Genomic DNA, 17,952 nt, shown 5'->3' with positions numbered 1-17,952 from the left:
CTGAGCAGACCAAAACAAACGCTGATGCGCATGCACGACAGCAGCCAGCCGATAGGAGGGACGCGCGACACACGTCTCTCCAGCCCTTCTCAACCTCCCGCTCCACTGTAAACAAAGACGCGACACCGCGCGTCTAGAAGAGAGGCGAACACACGCGCTCTCAAACAAAGACCGAAGACACACAGCCGCGGAAGACCGCGGGAACAAAGCACTGAACGCGCCGCTAATTAAGCAAGCATGCGCAAAGAAAACCAAAGAAGCGCACAAAGCCGCTAATTAACCAAGCATGCGCAAAGTAAACCAAGAAGCGCACAAAGCGTGGGCAAACACACCATGTAAGCAAGACAGTCAAACAGTGAGTAATATATCTAATGTACTTAACTGGCTGCGAAGCAGCAAAGAAAGAGGAAGTTATGACCTCTGTGACCCTATTTATACTATCAGAGTACTCATGGGTATTGTAGTTTCATCTTTACTGTATACTGATTGGCTGCTGTTTTTCTCAGTAAAGAAATAGAGAAAGCATAATCGGAGCCTCCGTCCTGCCATAGAATTTCACTGTAATCTTCTTTTAAAACCTCAGTTGTAAAAAGGGGTTCACTTGACGGCACAACTTACCTAGTACGTAAAGTAATGAAATACTATTACTGCATTTTTTCTAATTTCCAAACAGTCTGCTGGTCAAAAAGATTTCACCGTTCTCCCCGCAAAAGGCGACATATCTTTAATACCGAGTGGCCACACTCTCTTTTCAGGTACAACATCTAAATGAACGTGCAAGAACGAATCCTACCTTGCTTCAGGTTATCTCATTTGCCTCTGGATCTAACGCCATTCAACTCCACCAACGTTTAAGCTATCACGTGATACAGAAGCGGATACATTCTGGACCTCGCAGTGTAACAACGGACTAATGAACACCCTTCCTGCAGTCAAACACTGCAGTAGAAGGCGGACTAGTGCGAGCACTTACCAACTAAGGTGCCGCCTAATAATACAACAAAAACGGGTTACGAATCTCCCTGAATTTGAGAAACTAAAAATTACAAATTAATAAAATAATACACCTATCCCCAAATTACCGCACGTGCTCATAAAGTTACCTAAAGAAAGTTCTGTCAATTTATATTATCATCTTTCTAAACTAATTACAACCTATCAAAGAGGCAAGGTCATGGTGCTCCTTTCACCTTATCTATTTCTCTTGTCTATATACATGTATCTAAAACCCATTGTATAAAAAATATACAATGTATATTAATAACTTATAACCCAAAATTATGCCACCACTCCTTACAATCTTAATATGTCTATCAGATGATATAAATAAAAGGTGTCACCATTATACAGTTTGAAAATGTCATATCCAAATAAATTCAGATAGAATCATTGTAAAAGAGCCCAAATTTCATCTCTATCATTGAGGCCAGTTGACGCAGTGTGATATTTTTCAATTAGTCTAGCTTCTAATCGATTCAATTTGGTTTCTACGTCATCTGTATTTGCGTTCCCCAACACACATAAATCTGTCCATTCCATATCATTTTCTGTATGATTCAAAGTTTGAAAATGATGTACAAGCTCGCCCCTTGTACTTTGCATTTTACCCGTGATTTGTGTTGCAAAGTTCGTTTTTTTATGGTTTGTGTCATCTGGCCTTTATAAAACTTATTCCATGGACACTGTATTTTTTGAGTTGCAGTTCGAAAAGGTTTTCTGGTAGTGTATCTGGCCATTTAAATCTAACTCTTTTGAGTCTTAGATCGATTCTGACATCGATAATGTCCTACTACTGGAGGTAACTTCAGTAACCCTCTTAGGTCTTTTTGTGGGGGTTCAGATTTTCTGACTGCTCTCACCAATTGCTGACGAACGTTTTTTCGTTTTTTAAAAGCAAAGAGTGGCTTGGGAATTCCTAGATGTTCAATCAGTTTCCAATTTTTTTAAATCACTTTTTTAACTCTATTTGCTTTGGGGTGATATGTAAGTACACCTGTTAATGGTGTATTTTTCTCTGGTGCTTTGGGAACCAGTAAAACCTGTCTCGGTGTATACCAACGCAGCCTTGTTGCTCTGCGGTGCATGAAAGAGGGAGGGCAGGGTGCCTTCCTGTCTGCCTGCACTGGTGCATTATTAGCAGCCTACCGCCAATGTAGGCACACTTGTGTCATGGTGTAAGGGTGCCTGCGTTGTAGGCAGAATTGTTTTTGAGCAGGAAGGGCCACCTCCCTGCACCAAAACAATCCTCATGGGCATTTTTCTCTCACTGCATGTGCTTCAGAATGCAGTACATATAGAAAGAGCAAGAAATCAGTAGAAATACAGATATTTAGTCTAGTTTTGCCTCACATTGGGAGGAGCAGCATTTTGACACACTCTTAGGTCTACCACTCATGGTAAATAATGGAATGCGCCAAAATCCAGGGGGGGATACGTGGAACACCCATGCTCCACCCATTGAATGCCTCTGTGGGGCAGAGTAACACAAGGCACAAATTTACACTGCCTTGCATTACTTCAGATTTATCAAACCATTCTGAACCAGGTGTGGCTTGATAAATCTCACTTAGGTTTTGCATCGCCCTTGCGCCCCCTTGCGTGGTGAAAGGATGATGCAGAACCTTGATGAATCTGGCCCAAAGTCTTGATGTCGATATGCACATTTATGGACATTATGGGGCATATTACCAACGATTAGCGATATTTATCGCTAACGATGCTTAGCAACGAATTTTTTAACGCTAAGCATCGCCGGAAATTATCGCAGAGATAACTTGCTATTAGCAAGGTTTAACTCAGAAGTGATAAAAATCCTCGCGCTAACTGCCAAATGAGAGATTATCGCTGGAAAACCAACGATAATCTCTCGAAGTTTGGCGTTAGCTTGATGATAGGGGCTCACAAACTTAGCCATGATATCCACCTTCCATAGGATATCATGGCTAAGTCAGGAAAATACCAGGTGTAAAAAAAGCAGTGCTAACCGCGGTTAGCGCTGCTTTTTTTATCACTAACAGGGTTAGCGAAATCCTTGATAATAGGAGAAATGTCGCTTAACAACACTTCTCCTATTATTTTTCTCTGGAACGCCCCCTTTGCATCTCATTAGAGATGTAAGGGGAAGCGTAGAGAAAAAGGGTGCTAACATGCGAATTTGCGTGTTAGCACCCTGTTGCTGATAGGGAGATAATTTTATCTCCGCTTTCTTGGCTTTTAAAGCCAAAAAAGCGGACATAAATCCCTTGATAATATGCCCCTATGCGTTTCGGCATGCTCGTAGGGCGTGTGCTTCTGAAGTTATACATTTATACAAATGTCAGACCTATTGGCTTTATCTATGCTTGTTCTGTGAGACTGTTGATTCTATCCTTTATGTATGGATGTAGGTACTGGTCAGCTTTTCCCAGTCATTAAAATACTGTGTGGGTCTCTACATGGTAAGATCAAGACTGGACTGGACTGTATTTTCACGAAAAGGCTGAAAAGGGGCTCCCTTCAGAGCAGGATGAGCTGCCATGACACTAGACTGAATGTTCCCACATCCCTTTTCTAGTCAAGACCTGGGCTGATTTTTATTTGTAACCAAGGCCTAAGGATGTCAATGGTCGTATGCCAGGATACATTTTTTAAGAAACCTGACATAAACATGGATTCTGAACATTGACGCTCAAATGCACCTGGGTGAAATTGCAATCTGCAATAACAGGTCTTCACTAAAAAGCAGCCAAAACGTGGCACAGAGATATAGGTTTATTTATCACATCTCTGAACAAAGGGAAATGCCAGTCACTTACTTCCATACTAAAAAAAGTAAGTGAAGGAGTTGTTGCTTCTGTTCATGATGTGCTGAATGTGGTAGGGGCGCCAGCCATCACAAAACAAGATTGGCTGAACGAAATGGAGTCAGATCTCATCTTGTGCGAGGTGAAACGTTTGGTATTGCAAGGGAGTACTGTGTCTCTCTATGTCAGGCCTTACTTGAACGTTCTGGATGAATTTTCAGTACATGAGGATGCTTAAGTGAGGAAGGGTGAGCGGTGTATTCCTCCTCAGATTTTTGAGAAGCAAACTTATTGAGATAATGCATGAAGGGTATTTAAGCCAAACCAGAATGAAGAAGAGATTGAGAGTGGATTGGTGGTAGCCTGGAATGGACACATAAGTTGATTTGTGGTAAGAGAGATGTATTGTGTGCAAAGAGAGTGAGAAGCCTCAAAAAGTAGGGCCTCGGGTTTATTTAGGACATATAGTTGATCCTGGGCGACCTTGGCACACTGCATGTTTAGATTGTATTGATCCCGTGCAAGAACTATGTGTTGATTTGAGATTTGCTATAGTGTTGATTGGCGTGTGTTCCTAATGGTTGATTGTGAGGTTCATGAGGGAAATCACCATCAAGGCGATTGTGAAAGTGTAGAGAGAGGTTTGGTGTGAAGAAGGTATATCTTCTGTAGGTATTACCGATAATGGCACATAGTTGACGTCTCAGGAAATGTGTACATTTCTGGAGGATTCTGGGAATCGGCACAGTTGCACTTCACTTTATAACTCCCAGGGGATTTGAATGGTTTGGCAGGGCAAATCGATTGGTCGAGGGTACTATTTAGATGGTGCTAGCTAGAGGAAGAGATGTGAGTGCAGTGGTTTCAGAAATGTTGTGGGCGTCCAGCTCAAGTGTACAGGGAGTGATTGATAAAACACCTTTAAAAGTTATGCATGGACGATTGCATGGACGGTTGTCTGGAACAAAATAAGTCCCACTTTGATCAAGGAAAGAGTACAGTGTTCAGGTGATAGACCCATGGTGTGTGGAGGTAAGTCACTCCTTCCCATCTCTTTAGTAGATGATTGGGTGTAAATTAGGTCTGGCAGGAGTGGGACTGGCTTATACAAGTTCACAGGGCCATTTAGAGTGGTGTTAGAGAATGGTGAGAGATTGAACTATTTGTGTGTTGCATTGTACCAAAAGGGAGGGAAGTGTGATGTCAAAGTAAATCAGAAAGTGTCTCCATCCAACAGTGCCTTTATGTTAATGATGGATGATGACTTAACCCCTCTTTCACGTGTGAGTGCAAATAGGAGGATGTCTTTCCATGACAGTGGTGATACTGATGTCAATGTTGGGCTCATTATTGCTGTTGGTGAAAGGATGAGGAGTATCAGAACCCGCTGTCCACCAAGGTATTTGGATGATTTTGTTAAAATACCTCCCTTGCTTCTCACCAATAACTCCTGGAACTTTTCATTGTTTATTCCAACTGCAACAAATTTCAATGATAATGTGTGTGTCTTTTTCTTGTGATTTTTACTTTGTTATTCTATTTTTTTATTGTGTTTTGTTCTGTAAATAATTGTTGTTTGGTTGTGGTAATGAGAGGAGATGTGTTGTACTTGGTTTCTACCATCGTCCACATCTATCACGTTAGGAATGTGGAACATAGACTCATCTCGGGTCCCACATTCCTGTGATAGTAGTGTTCCAAGAAAGCAGATGAATACTGGCTGGCAAAGAAGGAGCAGCTATCCTTCTGCAGGGAGACATTGATCTTGAATAAACCTTACCTTTCTGACGGCAGGGCTCACTTGTGTGATCAATTACATTACAAGATTCCACATATGTATAAACAGATGATGGAAACATGAGGAAGACGGATGATACCTTAGAGTCATAACCAGATATTTTTGGTTACACAGAGTGAAAGTAAAAGAGGAAACACACTGAGTTCTGCCAGGCAGAAAGACCCATTTCAGTCCAGAGCTGCTAAGGAAAATTTCCTTCAGCCCTGTGACCAAAATGATATGGTTGACGGTGGTGACTGTTGACAAATTGTTTGAGCAGGACCAAAGCTCCAACAAGGAATGTGAATCAGCAGGGACCCTGATAGTTTCTGTACCACTTGCTCTTCTCTCGGCCATCTTGTCAGCCTGAGTGAGATTTAGAAAGAGGTTCAGAAGACAGATTTTAAGTGACTTGGAACATGGTCATAATTATTGTTTCCGTAAAGTTCACTAGAAAAAGAAGTATTAGGAATTGGGTTATAATTTTCTGCAACTTCCAGGCCCAGAACAGACTTTCGAAATAAGTGGGTTATTGTTGTCCTTACGACCAATGGATGCAAGGCCAAGACCTGGTGGGAGGAATGACAGATTGCCCCTTAAGGGCTAGAGGAAATAGTGGGTATTGATGTGCTAGTGTTCCTGGAAACCTTAAAATAAACCTGCATTACAGAACCTTTACCTCAAGATTATTACTAGTAATTTAAACTGTGGAATGGTGAACCTTTCTTTTACAGGTTACAGTTGAGAATTGACCCCAGTGTTGGAAAAAACATTATTGGTATTTCCCTGTGGTTAGAGAATCTTTTGCATTTGGGTAACTAGTAGGAAGTTAGATCCTGGGATGAAAAAACATATATTTTTATACATCACTGGTAATAAGTGGCCTCAAACTCATTAGCAGTTCATTGTAAATAATCAAATCCAGTGTAAGAGAAGAAGGCATTTTTATGCATTGAAGGTAGCTAAATCCTAAGGCTAGAAGAGCTGTGTCATCTGTGGATCTCTGATAGAGATTAAAACCTTGCTCTATCGATCTATTTAAGATTATTTTTAAAGTGCTACAAACACTCTGAGTAGAGTCTCTTGACACTGAAAAAGGTGGATTTTCTTAACTGGAAAAACGGCAGCTTGGTGTGTATTTCTATGAGGAGGCTGTTCCATAGTTGTGTGCCTTGCACCCAGAAGGCTGTTGCTGCCCATTTGCAGTACTTCACTGAGGGGATTTACAAGATGGTTGGGACCCTGATCTTAGGTTCTGACTGGGATGATATATCTTGAATTTTTTATTTGAAATTTTACCCTCCTTATAAGAGATGTTTGTTGAAAAGCATGCGTTGTTCCACAGGAAGCCAATGGCACTGACCTAGGTGCCTGCAAACAGAGTAAATGTTTTTTAACTGCAGGTTTATCCTGATAAGGTGTTCTGAATTTTTTTAAGGTGGCCTGTATGCTTTTTGGAACACTACGATAAGCTAAATTGCCATACATTTATTCTTGATTGAATAAAGACATTAGATGCAGTAAGTCAGTGGGAAAACAGAGGAAAGGCCATTTTTTGTAAAGGGCTCAAAGCTGATTGAGACTCGATTTGCACAATTGGGAAATTTGGATTCATTCATTCACCCATGTAGGGGAGCTATAGGGAAGTATACCATATGTTTATTTTGCTTTGTGTAAGCAATTTGTCTGATTTTAAGGTGTTCAATTTGAGATACTTTTGGTGCAAGCATTTGTTCATAGCCTTCAGGGAGTGGAATATTTCTGTGAGTGGATTTTCTGGATCATCTCATCGGCTTATTTGAATTTGTGTGCCATCAGCACCACAAAGGTAAACAGTCACGCTTAAGCTCTCTACAAGTGTTGCAAGAGGGTGAATGTAAAATTAAATAGAAGGGGGAGAGCTTATACCAGAGAAACTTCCAGCTTCAGAACCTCCTCCCCTTGGTTAAAAAGCTGAGATTGTCTATGACCAAAATGGAACCGGTTCAGTACAAAATCCGGATCTAAAACCCGCCTGATTTAAGTGCAGAATATGTTTGTCCTGAATAAAGGTTTGAAGATATGTTGTTTATTCAGATGTTTACAGTGGGGTGGATCACCGGGTCCTCTGGATTAAGGGAGGGCGTTTTCCAAAGTGGACATGTAATAGCAGTTTTAGAAATTCGTGGAGTTTCTTCTGCTGGTAATAACATGATGATGTGCATTATGAACGTAATAATAGTTAAATGTTACTCTCTCATGGAAGTATGAAACTGTAAGGTTTACACATTTTTGAGTCATGCGAATAATATTCTTCATAGAGTTAGGGCTGCTCACTTATTTTAACTTTTCAAAGAGTTCTTGTGGGGTACTTTTGTCCGAGTAAACCTGCTGGGACTAAAAGTGTTTTGTCCTTCTGACAAGATAATTATATTTTCTCATTTGGTAAGTGTATTCCAGTTCGTCTACAGGTTTATACAATTTCCTACATTTTCCTTCCAGCTTTTTCTCAAATGTCATTTTCTTTCTTAAAATCCGGTGAGTGCCATGGGCAGGAATAACATTAGGCTTTTATTCTCTGAGTGTCAAGTGTAGTGATTCAGCGTAAAGCTATAGTAAGGAGTGAATTAACTTTGCCGTCCTTATTGTTAAAATCAGTGAGTGGTACAATATTTCCTCTTTGAGTGGCTGCCATCATGAATGTTTTTTCTAAAGGTTTTTGGAGTGACTTGGTTCCAGTTGTATTACTGGATAGAGATGTGGGAGAACCTGTGGTCCTCAGCCCCCAAATATGTTGTTGTCATGGTAAATGTAATCAGATCATCTGTCCAGAATAATAGTTTCTAGGAATGTAAATCATTTAGCTGCACAAAAAAATTAAATCTAGCCAATGACCAGCTTTATTCCTGAACATTGAGTAGCTGTGAGTCACCAAGCAGACTCATGGGATTAAGTGCCTTGGTTCTAGTGACATTTTCTTTGCTTTCAGCCCATAGGTTAGAGTCACAAAGTACGATAGTTTCAGTACATAATGATGGTGCATGAAATATTAATTCTTCTTACCAGTTAAAATATTCTTTTGGGACTTTGGGTTGTCTTTCAGAAGTTTAGACACACCCCAAGGGGGTAATTGTTGGTTTCAATACTTAACACTAGTGTTTCAGCCCCATTGAATGGACATCAGCTTTGTAAAATATTAAGGCTATAACCCCACTATGTCTGTTTTGGTGATCATATTGATCTATTTTCGAATCCTGAGGTACCATATTCTCTAGTACAGGGTTGCATTCTTCAGAACCCAAGGTTCAGTAAGAAAATTAATTATTAATGTCATCATTGGCAATTAAGGTACTAATTAATGTACGGTTTTGTCACCACAGAGTGGGCATTACACAGTGCTTAATATGTTGCTGTGATAAGTTTTTAATTTACAAAGCGATGTACAAAGAAGCAGGTTTTCCCTTTGAAGCGGATGTTTGCCCTCCAGGCTAAGGGCCCGATTCACAGAACTAACTTAAGACAAAATCCTAAACTTACTACTTTTGGTGTTCACAGAATGTACTTACTAATTTTGGTATTCACAGAATGGATTTAACGACTACTAACCTTACGTCTGCACTCGGCCCGTAAATTCCGGCCCGGAGGCGGAGCTTCCAGCCCAGAGGTGGAGCTTCTGGGTTGGAGGCGGAGCTTCCGGGTTGGAGGCAGAGCTTCTGGCCCGGAGGCGGAGCTTCCAGCCCAGAGGCGGAGATTTCAGCCATGGCTAAATCCCCACCTCAGAGCCGGAAGCTCCGCCTCCGGGCCCGAAGCTCCACCTCCAAGCCGGAAGTTCCACCTCCGGGCTGCAAGCTCCACCTCCGGGCCGGAATTTACGGCCTGAGTGCAGACGTAAAGTTAGTAGTCGTAAATCCATTCTGTGAATACCAAAAGTAGTAAGTGCATTCTGTGAATACCAAAAGTAGTAAGTGCATTCTGTGAATACCAAAAGTAGTAAGTTTAGGATTTTGTCTTAAGTTAATTCTGTGAATCGGGCACTATGAGTATAAAGTGGCAGAAAACAGGAGATTAGGGACTCACCAGAGGAGGCTATTGTACTCTTTTTTCAGGTTGGAGACTCTGCAAGGCTTGCTGCTGGGTGCTTCAGGGTAAAGATAGGCATAGAGGCACTCCCCCTGCTGAGCATGTTTGCACTACGGCTGCCATTTTATGGGCTGTGGCCGATTAGCAATGACAGAATGAACTGGTCATCCTCCATGCGCTGCCAAATGGAGATTGAATGTCAAGACCTATGACAGAGCACCATACAGGGACGAAAGGTACAGCCCCACTTCCCAAAAAAGCAGAATATAACATCCCTTCCATCCAAAATCCCAAAGTAAAACACCCCTCCCTCCAAAAGTCCAAAATAAAATACCCCCTCCCTCCAAAAGCCTAAAATAAATCAACCACTCCCTCCAAAAGTAAAAAAATAATACTAGAATAACATTTGAAATAAATAAAATAAATGGTACTTACCCACAGCTGCAGATCCTCCTCGTTGTTCCACGTCTGAATCTACAGTTAAGCACTCCTAACCAATCCAGACGCTGTGCTCATGCTGTTGACCAGCATGAGAGTAGCACCTGGATTGGATGGAGCGGGATAGCTGGATGCTCCTTCAGGCCCTGTAGCCAGGGCCGGACTGGGAACCACAACCGGCCCTGGCAAAGTGCTCCGCTGGCCCCCCTCCCCACTTGGGGGAGTTAGAGGTGCCGCCGAGCTCTTTGCCGGGGCCGGTTTTCGGGCAATTTTGGTACACAGGGCCGATTTTGCAGCTATGCTGCAAAAACGGCCCTGTAACAAAAATGGCCCCCAGGGGCCCAAAACCGGCGTACCAGGGGATTGCCCAGTGCCCGCTATGGCCAGTCCGGCCCTGCCTGTAGCCCTGTGCTTGGTTTCCACATAGCCGGCCAAAGTGTCAAGCACACTTTGGGGCCTCCAGTCAGCTACTGTTTCTGTCCATTGGCAGCAGAGGACACACCCCGTATGTCTCAGGGCTTGGGGCAGGCTGGCTCATGCAGTGCGCACATCGGAACACTAAAATGGCAATTAAATCTTTTCATTGCCATTTTATTTTTTCCATGAGTGGCTTGCAGCAGGTGGGGGCCGACGCTCTCCCACCCTCGTGACGAAATCGCTGCTGGCCCCTTGTCCATCAGCCTCTCAAGTAGGCCCTCAATAAACTGTTTAAGAAATTATTGGTCTTTGGTCACTTTCCTTATGTAGTCACCACAGACCAACAGATATAAATTCAGAGAAAAAGTGGCTTTATATTGTCATTCTTTGAGGAAATGATGCAAACTGAAAAAAAGAAAAATACGTTCAAACACTTTCTTCCTCCATTTGCCACTGTCACTATCATCCAGTCACTGCCTCATTCTGTGGCTCAGCTTCCCTAATATACTCAGTATCCATTGCATCCCTCCAGTGAACCTATTGCTCACTGTGCTTCACCTGTTTTACCATCCTGCAGTACAGATCAGAGAGCTCACTCTTATCTGCACAGTTTGCCAGCACTATTATTTGTCACTTCTTGCTTTTGCTGTTTGGACCATCTCCTGGCAATGCTCCATCTCCCACTGACCTTGCCCTGCACCCACATTTGTTAACTCTGCCCTTGGCACAAATTAATCTACATTTTGCCTTCTGCGACTGTTCTGCTCCCTTTTTTCTTTGTGTGTTTGCACACGAGCCAACGCACGTGCTTTCATTTTATTTCATACCTGTGTATCTAATCAATATGCCGTGTTTGCTTTATTATGTAACAGTCTTTTAGTTAGTAAAAGCTATCAAGGGTAAATGTTTATAGAACCAAAGTGGGTACTGGGAGCAAGTGCTAGGTTTTTTGCATAGGCACCTCATTTGACCTATTTTAATATAAAAAATGTTTTCCACTTTTTTCTTGGCTGTAAGAAAGTTAACATGGTAAGTACAAACCACGAGGTGCACTATTTAAAACAAATGTTTTTAATATTCAAAGCAATGCACTGTGGGAGGCCGTAGCAGAATATGATCATTTTAGTAGGCCCTCATGTACAATCAGTCAATTTAAGAAATCGTAAATAGTGACAAATAACGAGTCACAATTTGTGATTTCCTAAATGGAATGTACAAACGTGGATTGGTTAGAAATAGTCACAATTTATGGACCAGTTTCTACCAAATTCACTGGAATTTAGCGAACCTATGTATTAATAGGTTGGTTCACAAAATACAGATCTGTAGTGAATTGCAAATCGACCTTAATATGCATTCAGTAGGTCGCAAATTGCGATTAACTACGATTGGCTACATTCACAGGGTGGCCTAATGGGGTAAGATGACCACCATTCCTGTGCTTCATTTTAAATAAAGCAATCTTTTTTAATGCACCTCATTTTAGATGCATTTACAAAAAATGTTTTAAATGACATAAAAGTTTATTAGGAGCAGGCAGTAGTCCATATTAAGGGCATACCTTCCAAATACCGAATCCCGGTCGCAAAAACTAATACTTAACCTCCAATTCAAAATTGATGGTTAGCCATTCGCAAATGGGAAGAGATCCTCAGAGGAACCCTTCCCCTTTCAGATAGTTGACAAAAACGTTTTTTAGGAAAAGGCAGTGGGCCTTGGGATTACTGATTATTCCTAGAAAATATTTCTTTAACTTTTAGGGAAATGGACTACATTGAAAAAAACAAAAAGATTGCTTTATTTAAAATCAATCATAGTCTGCGAACTCCTGCAGGCCGTCATGCCTGTGACAATCGAAGTGGGTAGTAATTTGTGACCTGCCTTGTGCATAATAATGAAGTAGGCCGTGTTTGCAAAAGGAAAATCCGACCATAAAAAGTTCTTTATGTATGAACGATTTTGCTGCCGCAATACTGCGATTCCCAAAATCAAAGGCTCTGCAACTGCAAAATGACATTTATTATTGTTCCACCCGTTTTGAAATTCGGAAAAGCTTTTTCAAATTGCTTAATGGATTTTACATGTCATTCCATGGCAATTTGAAGGGGGCGTGACATGGGTTTCCCCATCCTAATTCAAATCCTACGAGATATATCAATGGTTAAAAGGTTACAGACACCTCAAAGGAGGTAGCATCACATTCATCCCTGTTACCTGCTATGTCTTCCTGAATGGGATTTTATTTAAGCCGCACCAGTACCTTTAGGGTATAAGGGCTACTTTAAAAGAAGTGCTTGCTTGGAAAGGCACACATGGATGGTCAGCTGATATTTGTTTTGTAACACACTGTTTGCTACCTCACACATTTGTTTGTTTTAGATACTTGCACAAGTGCCTCCATTGCCTACGTAACGTTTGTTCTTGTGATGGAGTGTCTGCCTTTTATTGCAGTATTATACTTCTACTTGTATTTTGTACATTTTTGTAACCTGCACCCTTTTCACTTTTTTCTCCTGTAATGCACCGATTGCTACCTCATGTATTTTGGTTGCTCACTAGTGTCACTTTTGATCCATGTAACTTATTGTTTGCATTTGTATTTTGTTCCTGTATATCATTATTGATCCTTCTGTGAAGCGCTCTGACACCTTCGGGTAAAGTCCGCGCTATATAAAATTGCATAAATAAATAAATAAATAAATAAATATTCCTTGCAGGTCTCCACCCCTGTATTCGTAGTCAATCACAGGGGGTCATAAACAGGAGACAGCCTAATTAGTAATCATTTGGCGCCCCCCACAGTGAACATTTTGTGAAATAAATTGTTATTACATAGGCCATATCACATAAATGCAGGTTGGCAAAATATGATGCTCATTTTGCACCCACTATTTCTGTCCTGTCAGTTAACCAGGACCTAATCCTTTGTTTTCTATGTAGTCCTACAGCACATTCGATATACTTATATTTAATTTAGAGGTAAGACTCTAGGTCAAGTTGAGGAAAGTTTAGACAAAGGGCCTGATGCGGGCTGGAATGGCTCAGACCGTCGGTCAGAGCCCTTCAGCCCACATTGTAATTGGCTGGTCAGATTCCTTTCCAACCAACCCATTTCGATGGGGTCGGTAGGAAGGGAATCCAAATTGGTTTTCTGAATGGCCTCCGACGGGATTGGAAAGCCCGTCCACCATTGGGAAAACCTGCAGATATCCCTCGGCCGGCTCTTTCCGGTCGAAGGATTATGATGGCAGATTCCCACTGCCTTTCTGTGGCAGCTTTCTGACACTGAAAGGCATTGGGAATCTGTCTTTGGGGGCCCCCAGCAGGGCCCTCATGGGTGCAAGGACACCGAATGGCAGCCTAAGGGGCTCCTATGGTGCCCCCTTCTTGATCTCTGTGCCCTGTAGCAGACACCTTGAGATGCCTGCCACTGGGTGCAGGGATGAACTGCACCTCTAGTCTTTACAGTGAGAGCATGCATTCCGTTCAGGATGCATGCTCCCTTTGTAAAGAATAGGATTGCAACCGAACAGGGTTTGGTCACATCCTAATTCCTGGGCTGGAACCAACGACAGGAGATCGTTCGGTCCCAGTTCCAAACAGATGTCGGACGGACTCGGGTCCGTCCGACAACAGAATCAGCCCCCAAGCAGTAATGCAGCCTGCATTTGTTACAAACCCTTTCAGAGGGCAACAGGGCAAACAGGAGTTACTCATCCGAACTGTGGGGGTTGAAACCTTTCACTCTTTATGTCCCCGAGCCTGACCTACTATGGTCCCTGATTAACTGGATCAAGTACTACCCCTTTTCAGCACTTGACTCTCAGTGGTAGCGCCAGTAAAGCAGTACAAAGCTGTTCAGGGCGAGGTAGATGTGAGGCATACACAGACTCTAGACTCAAAGTACATACAGTACAGGTAATAAGATGATTGTGAAGCCAAATACTTTTATTAAAAAAAAAGTATTTCAATTTGATTGCACAAAGCATAGAACCGACACACTAAATAACATACTCAGACTTTTAAGGTTGCTGTGCTACCATCATCCTGCGTGGTATCACTTAGTACTTTCATCCCTTTCTAGTGAGCCTGCTTATTCCCCATTTGATACTGGATGTGACATTCAGATGCAGCTCACACTAGTCCCCACACAGCAAAGTATGACTTTGGCCAGCGCTACACTCTACGTTCACGCAAGTCCCCATGTGCTCTTACCCAACCTGTAGACAGCCAACAAATGTTGAACAACCGGGGCCCATCTTAGCGAACTGAGGCACGATGATCCTGAACAATAGCCTTGCGTCTATGGTGGCTCCCTCCTGGCACAGGGAGCTCGACAATTTCTTCCTCACAAGGGTGATGGCCCTTACTTCACTGTGGCCCCCACTTGGCATGTGGGGATTGCTTACAGGATATGCACAAGGGCAACTTCATGCTGGCCACATCCTGGCACACAGGGTCACTGATTTCATCTGTGCAGCAGGTCAGACACTTTCCTCACTGGTATCCTCTTGGCAGGATCCCCACTGGGTCTCACTCCTTCTAGGTGCTCTCCTCCTCCCCATAGGTCCACAACTCTTGTCAGGCAAGCAGAAAGCTGGTGCTACAGGCTCAGGGCAAGTTGTCTTGACTTCCTGGATGATGACCCTGCATTCAGTAAGAAACTAGCAGAACAGTCCCTAGTACTGGGTACAGCAGCTTGAAGTCATGGTGATATTCTCTCCTGTAGAATGGTGCTGTTGAACAAAAGGTGGGACTCATGCTCCCATATTTACAGTCAAAATCAAAGGAAAACTGTGATTTAGTGCCTGAGCCTTTGAAATTTGGGTTGTGGATGCTACCTCCTTTGAAGTGTTCTCTGCTCTTTGTCAAAGAGACTGACTGACCTACAATACAGCCCAAGGTATAACATGGGGATAACACCAATCTGTCAGTCTCCACTGAAATATGCCTCGTAGATATTCAAAGAACTCAACCTTCCTCTTAAGGGCTGATGCATGATGCACAGCATTCCCTTACTTGGTCCTTGCCTGAAATAGGGGCAATGGAGGACAGCGGACTGCAGCACAGAGGACGCAGGACACGCCAGAGGCCCGCTGATGCGGATACTTCAGTGACATTCATCGGTAAATGCTCTAAATAATGGTAACAAAGTGTATTCATTTTGATCAGTAATCACTGTCAAAATTATTATATAAGTAAAGCTTTTAGAAATTAACATCATATGCGTCTGTGTGCTTGTTGTATACATTCCTGCTAGGAAAATGTAGTCATAAAACAGCCCCAAGAGGGCATCACTTATTGATCACATAATGTGTAAGCACAGACTTAGCCCCTAGAGGGTGATGCACAATCTGTACCTTCTTTCCACAACTTTAGGCCACAATGAATACAACCATAGAAGAAGCCCCTAGAAAGTACTGCACTCCCAGCTGGAGAGCAGAAGCTTCAGCCTTGGAAGTCCTTTTGAAAAATGTAATGGAAATCCGTGAAAGGTCCAGGATCTGATGACACGGCACATGTAGGCCCTGTCTCTTTGTAGAAACTCTTACGGGTTAGCTGATGCACTCCTATAGGCACCCTACTTCCTTTATTTTGTTGGTGGAGCCCCTGCCTTCCTAGGGCCACCATGAGTAGAAAAATATGCACTCGCCCTGCAAAGCATTATGGGGTGCTCCAGCCGGAGTTGTGAATACATTGTGAGCGGCTCGTCTGCTGCACCATGGAGAGCCACTGCCTTTTCTTTGCCATTCAGCCTCCCTGCATGTCGCACAGCTTTTCCTCCATTTGTGTGGGTGCCTGGTCCCGACCAGGGACTTCCATGACTCCCATTGTTGTGGGCAGCCGAGGGACAACACCCCTCGCTGCTCTGCTGGCTCCCACAAAGCCCACATTGACATGTGCGGCCGCAGGAGTTGGAAGATTCTCTTTCCCTGCTGGCTCCTGCAGGCAGGGATCTCCTTTGGATGCCTGCTCCCCTTAGACGTGGCAGAGGGAAGCAGAGCAGGCCCACTGCTACTGGGGGTGTGATAGCGCTTACCCCTTCCTGTTGGCATTCATGGGGCAGGGATGGGGTACCAGCCCCCTTCACAGATTATACGGCCTGGGGATGGGATCACTACTCTAATGAAAAGTCTGGGCCCCACAAACCACTTCTTTGGAAAAGAAATAAAATATCCTATGCTGACCCTGGGATTGGCCCACCCCAGAAGTTATTCTTGGAAAGGCAGCAGAGCCCCATGTGCTTCGTTGTCTTAAAAGGGTCAAACGTCAACGATATTCAAGATGACGTAACTCGGGCCTTGGAGGGTCGATGTGGATGATCCTGGGCTCATTTTACTCCTGGTGGAGAGCTCTAGCCAGTAAGAGCAGGTACAACAGACCTACCCACCTCCAAAGCGGTGTAATTCACAGAGACCTGGTTCTCCCTTCACCAGCCTTCCTCCTGGTTTTCGTCTCTGGGCGCAAAGGTCCAGGGCTTTCCCCCAACTGGTCTGGCCCATGGGGAGACCCATGGGTTCTGCGATCAACTGAGCAAAGATCTTAGTCCTTTCTGGGAATCAGGGGGTTCCTCCTTCCAGTTGTCCATGGCGGACTAAGGATCGAGCAGCAGAGTGCAGATAAACACCAAGCAAGAGAGATTCTCCCACCTTGTGCAAGAGGTTTTAAGGGGAAGTGACAGGTTCCAGAAGCTAGGCACACCTGACTATTCCTAAGGTGTCAAGTCACCTTTCCACACCTGTCTCAACCATCCTGCATAGCCTGCTGGGACAGTTCGAAATGGCATAATCCAGGAGTCACTAGTCATATCTTATCTGGGGGCTTCAGCTTCGTCTCTCACAGATATCCCTGCCAGGGGTTTTCTCACTAACTCTTCGAAGGGGAGCCCCCTCCTGTGTGGGCTCCAGAGATCTAGGCTCCCTCCTTTGTTTAGTAGGCTTAGCCAGGCCCATCCTTGGTACAATGCAACACTGGATTGATTGATGCAGATCCTTCAGCTTCATACTTGGCCTCCTAAGGAGCTGAGTGTAGCACTGTTAAATACTCCCTTTGTGTGGGAAGGTAGAGAAATATGAGAATTTAGAAAGACCCATAAGTGATACAGATAACTTTTTGGAACTTGTAGATTTGATTTTCCCACACTAGTTACTATCAATGTTGATATGTCACTGGTTTCTGTAGGCCAAGAGGAAGTGAAACCGCACTCTAAAGGCAGTTTTACCCCGGGTGTATAATAAAGTGTCACTACAGACAAAACAGTAAATCGCAGCGGCTTTCCCTCTTAGTGTACACTAACATTATAAGGCTGCCCCAGGTCAATATCCAATCCTGTAGATTCCCCTGTGCGCCAGGCTAACTGTGTCCAGTTACTAGGCTGGGTGTGAGAGTAGTCTCACATGCACAGCTATCACACGTGCGCTCAGGCATGGGCACACATCACATCATTTCACCTTTTGCCCACAAAGAAGTTTGTTGAAA

The 17,952-nt window shown here is 43.3% G+C and overlaps 1 protein-coding gene across 2 annotated transcripts in view; it reads left to right on the top strand.

Annotated features, from left to right (window-relative positions):
• Positions 1–17,952, top strand: part of LOC144800537 (vitamin D3 hydroxylase-associated protein-like) — a 306,080-nt gene that overhangs the window by 33,894 nt on the left and 254,234 nt on the right. The gene's annotated exons all lie outside the window — the stretch shown is intronic.

This window comes from Lissotriton helveticus, chromosome 1_2, assembly GCF_964261635.1.
Source record: "Lissotriton helveticus chromosome 1_2, aLisHel1.1, whole genome shotgun sequence".
Classification (NCBI taxonomy): Eukaryota; Metazoa; Chordata; class Amphibia; order Caudata; family Salamandridae; genus Lissotriton; species Lissotriton helveticus.
Note: the sequence above shows the minus strand (reverse complement) of the source record. Positions and strands in the feature narration are given on the sequence as shown.